Source organism: Tenrec ecaudatus, chromosome 2, assembly GCF_050624435.1.
Source record: "Tenrec ecaudatus isolate mTenEca1 chromosome 2, mTenEca1.hap1, whole genome shotgun sequence".
NCBI classification, from domain to species: domain Eukaryota; kingdom Metazoa; phylum Chordata; class Mammalia; order Afrosoricida; family Tenrecidae; genus Tenrec; species Tenrec ecaudatus.
In genome coordinates, this window is record NC_134531.1 from 42642059 (window position 1) to 42647591 (window position 5533).

The window sequence follows — 5533 nt, forward strand, 5'->3', positions numbered from 1 at the left end:
ACTGTAAAAACTTACATTCCATCTTAGAAACCCACATGGGCGATTCTACGCTACCCTATAGGATTGCTAGGAATAGTGGATTCAACTAGAAGTTAGTGAGTTTGAGATTGGAGCTCAGAATGGGGGTGGGGGGTGCTGGGGTGGGTGTGGGCTTAGCACAGAGCCACCTCTGACTTCGCATTTGGGTTTAGAATCACTGGCCCCAAGGGGCCTACCTCTCAACACAACTTACTGCCATGGAGTTATCCCAACCAATAGCAACCCCAGAAGACAGCGTAGAACTGGCCACGTGGGGTCCCAGACTAACTCTAAGCCTCATCTTTCTCCCTCAGGGTGGCTAGTGGTTTAGAGTTGCTGACCTTTCAGTTAGCAACACATAATCACTACACCTCCAGGATTCCCTCTTTCCCATCTTCCTACCATCCTTACTTTCCTACCTACAGTTTCTCAAAACAAGTAAGGGCAGCTGTGAGATCATGTTAGTTGAAAGAGATCATAGTAAATTATAACTATCAATCTTGGGCGGGTGGGTTAAAAAAAACCAACTATCAATCTCAAACCAACTCCTAGGCTACTCACAAAGATACTGTGGGTTAACTTCTCATTCATCAGATTTTCCATCGTCATTCTTGGTTTATAACCAATGTAAGATTCAATTAAGGAAATATTGATATTGTTAATACCCATACCTTAAAAAGCAATTAAAATATATGTATCCAAGTACATTTTCACTCTAATTAATATACTGAATGATAGCACTCCCCCCCACAAGTTTGGTTTATTGACTATTTTTTTAAAATCATTTTATTGGGGGCTTGTACAACTTATCACAATCCATTGTGTCAAACATATTTGTACATTTGTTGCCATCATCATTCTCAAAACATTTGCTTTCTACATGAGCCCATGGTATCAGCTCCTCATTTTCCACCTCCCTCCCCGGTACCCCGCCCTCATGAACCCTTGGTAATTTATAAATTATTATTTTATCATGTCTTACACTGTCCGACGCCTCCTTTCACCCACTTTTCTATTGTCCATTTCCCAGGGAGGAGGTTATATATAGGTCCTTGTAATCGCTTCCCTCTTTTTATACCACCTTCCCTCCACCCTTCTAGTATCGCCACTCTCACCACTGGTCCTGAAGAGATCATTTGTTCTAGATTCCATGTTCAAATTCCTATCTGTACCAGTGTACCTCCTTTAGTCTAGCCAGATTTGTAAGGTAGAATTGGGATCATGATAGTAGGTAGGGAGGAAGCATTTAAGAGTTAGAGGAAAGTTGTATATTTCATCTGTGCTACACTGCATCCTGACTAGCTCTTCTCCTCCCTGTGACCCTTCTGTAGGGGGATGTCCAGTTGCCTACAGATGGGCTTTGGGTCCCCACTCCTCCTCTTTCACAATGATATTTTTAAAGATTCTTTGATACCTGATACTTGATCCTTTCGACACCTCGTTATCACACAGGCTGGTGTGCTTCTTCCATGTGGGCTTTGTTGCTTCTCAGCTAGATGGCTGCTTGTTTATCTTCAAGCCTTTTAAGACCCCAGATGATATATCTTTTGATAGCCCAGCACCATCAGCTTTCTTCACATTTGCTTATGCACCCATTTGTCTTCAGCAATGTGTCAGGAAGGTGAGCATCATAGAATGCCAATTTAATAGAACAAAGTGTTCTTGCACTGAAAGAGTACTTGAGTGGAAACCCAATGTCCATCTGCTACCTTAATACTAAACCTATAAACATATGCACATAGATCTATTTCCCCATCATATATATACACATACATATGTTCATGCCTGGATTTAGACCTCTATAAATACCTTTTGCTTACTAGTTCTTTCCTCTATTTCCTTTTATTTGCCCCTTGTCCCACTATCATGCTCAGCCTTCATTTGGGTCTCAGTAATTCCTTTCGGTTACATTGTCCTTGATCAAGCCCTACCAGACCTCTTACCTTGCCACTGATTTTGGATCACTTATTGTTCCCTCGTCTCTGGGTTTGTTAACACTACTTCTTTTCCCCACCTCCCCCTCTCCCATGTCCCCCCGAAAACATTGGTCCCATTGTTTTCTCCTCCGGATTGTTTATACAGCCTATAGAGATAATAATATACACAAAAACAAGACAGAGCAAAACAAAGCAATAAATCAAAACAAAAGTTTTAAAATGACACACACAAAAAGAAAAGCCTAAAAATAGCTCAAGGTCTGTTTGTTGACCTTTAATAGTGTTTTGGAGTCTGATGGGGTGCTACGCCCTGGCCCTAAGGTCTATTTTTGGTACTCCCTCGGGACTTCCTTGGTCTGCTCTCCTTTCTGTTCTGTTGCACGCCCTTAGTGTTTTGCCTGTGTGGTGGGGTAAGAACGGGCACAATTCCCATACTTTGTCTCCAGTGTTGTCCCCTGTAGGACTATGGGTCGGTGAGGGACGTTGTGTCTCATAGTGGGGCCTGCCATATGGTCTTCTCTGTGGATTGGCTGCTCTGAGCAGGAATATCGTCCTCAAGGCTTGGTGGGCCAGGATGTGCTCCACTCTTTCTTCCTCCCCCTTCACTTGCTCCCGCGTGCTCTGATCAGACATGTCCCTCTCCCGGAACTACAGATTGTGCTGTCCTCTGAAGTAAATTCAGAGGGGGAGGGGCAGGTGTCCACATAGTTGGGATTGGGGCCGGCCCCTCAGGCCTCTCCACTAGTTCCCTACTCCATGCCGGCCTGTTGCACTCGCATCTTGGAGCACTGGGACCTACATGAAATTATGTAACCACCACAACTTTCTTTCTGTAAACAGTAACAATTGCCATTGACCCTCTGGCAACATGGTACATGTATTATCATAGCCAAGGCCTTTTAGAGCTACTGAAACCCAAATCAAACCTATGGCCATTGAGTCTATATTGACTCACAGTGACACTATAGGTCTACATAAATGGTTTCCTGCAACCAAAAGAACAAATTCTTTACAAGTTCTGTTCCTGGTAGTCTACTACCTAAAGGTATTGATTCTTCTACACAACACATACTGTATGCTCTAAGTGTGTCTGCCACCATGCTCAGCACTGAGGCCACAGGATGACTGTTATGTCATTAGGTGCCATTGAATCTGTTCCACCCTCATACACAACAGAAGGAAGCACTGCCTGGCACTGGGCCATCCTCACAATTATTCCTGTCTGAGCCCACTGTTGCAGAACTGTCCATGCAACTCCTTTGGGGTCCGCCTCTTTCTTTGCTGCCCCTCTACTATGCATGATTCCTTCTCCAGGGACTGGTCTCTCCTGACAACATAGCTAACCTCTTAGGAGCACTGCAGCCTAACTTCTTCCAAGAGAAACTGGTTTGTCCTTTAGAAGGCCATGGTACTTTCAATATTTTTCTCCAGCACAATTCAAATGCATGGATTCTTCTGGGGTCTTTCTTATCAAATGTCCAACTATCACATGCATATAAGGCAATGGAAAATACCATGGCTTGGATCAGGTGTACCTTAATCCTCAAAGTAACACCTTTTCTTTTTAACACTTTAAAGAGGTCTCATGTAGCACATTTACCTAACGCAATGCATCATTTGATCTCTTGACTGCTACTTCTATGAGCATTGATTGTGGATCTAAGCAAGGCAAAATTCTTGATCACTTCAATCTTTTTTCCACTTATTGGTCCAGTTGTGAAGATTTTGGTTTTATATAGAATTATAATCCATACTGAAGGTTGCTACCTTTGTTCTTCATCAGCAAGTACTTCAAGTCCTCTTCACTGTCAGCAAGCAAGGTTGTATCATGTGCGTATTGCAGGTTATTATTAAATCTTCCTCCAATCCTGATGCCATATTCTTCTTCATATAATCCATTTTCTCTGAATATTAGCTCAGCATACAGATTGAACAAGTATGGTAAGAAGATACAACCCTGATGCACGCCGTTCCTGATTTTAAACCATGCAGTATGTCCTTGTTCACATCAAGGAACAAGACAAACTCACTAACATTGAGAAGGAAGGAGGAGCTAGGTGAATGTTTGATCAGTATGACCCACAAACTGTTATAATCAAATGGCCCACGGCAGATGAAAAGTTCCCCACACCTGACCTAACATAGTTTATGTCCCAATTATGGTTCCATTCTCATTTCTCTAGTCCCGCCTGGAACTGTGATGTTTGATCTGCCACCAGTCATGATTTCGTGAGTTTCCTTTATTCTCCAGATCCTATCTAAGTGGCTGTGTGGCTATGAATCCTTGGATGCCACTGGGACCTTGTGCTAATGAATGATGTCTTTGTCCTTGCCTTGTTTAAGACTTAATAAATGCTCTTCTTAAATTATTTTTGAGATTTGGAGTGTCTCTTGTACCCTGTAACACAATGAAGAAATAAGCTAGACAGATGGTAGTAAGTGCTGCAAAGGAAGCATTCCTTTACAGGATGCGATAGAGAATAACGGAGGCCAACTGTAGATCGGATAATCCAGGAGGCCCTTCTGAGCAGGTGCTGTTGGTATGGATGCCTGAAGGGTGGGAGAGTCCAGGATGAGAAGAGAGCTAAAGAGAGCTAAAGAGAGCACTGTGCACATTCAAATCACTGACATTACTAGTCCTGATCTGCTGAACTCTGCTTTTCTTCTCGATTTTCTCCTCATTGTTTGCTGCTACTGCTTTTCCTTTATGTAGAGAGTTGGTCTTTTATAGAAATCAGAAATTAAATATTTCAGTTTTTATAGCTGTGTGGTTTTGTTGTAATCTAAATATAATGCCTTTGATGAGCCTTCTTCTTTGTTTAAAATACTCTTCAGCATATATCTTTTTATAGATATTCAAAAGGTGAAAATACCTGGTCAGTAGCCAGTTGTGACCAAATTTAATCTGAAGTGCTCAATTTTCATCATGAAGTAATATTATTTAGATGAGGTTTTCCCAGGTTTTTTTTAAAGAAATCTATTTCTCTTTTCATAGTTCAATAAAAAAAAATTGAAATAAAACAGAAAATGACCAAAGGGTTTCGAGAAAAGGGAAACTGATCAAAATGATAGACATATAACACCCGCCACCCATCCCCAGAAGGACAAACAACAGAAAAGTGGGTGAAAGGAGACAGCAGACGATGAAAGTTATGAAAACAACAATAATTTATAATTTATCAAGGGTGCATGAGGAAGGGAGAGTAGGGGAGGGAGGGAAAAAATGAGGAGCTGATACCAAGGGCTCAAGTAGAAAGAAAATATTTTGAAAATGAAGGTAACATATGTACAGAAGTGCTTGACACAAATAGATGGATGGATGGATTGTGATAAGAGCTGTAAGAACCCCCCAATAAAATTATTAAGAAAAAGAAAATTACCAAAGGTGCAAGTCTGCATATTTAAAAAACAAAAATAAAACAAAAACCAACCTTGCAGACTAATTGTGAATATTCCACAAAATAAAAAGTTTTCATAACAAACTTTGTGGATTATATTTTTCATAAATCAGAAAAACAAGTAGTTAAAAAGTGTCAAAATAGTTCTTTATTAATTAAATATAAAGACATATTTTTAAT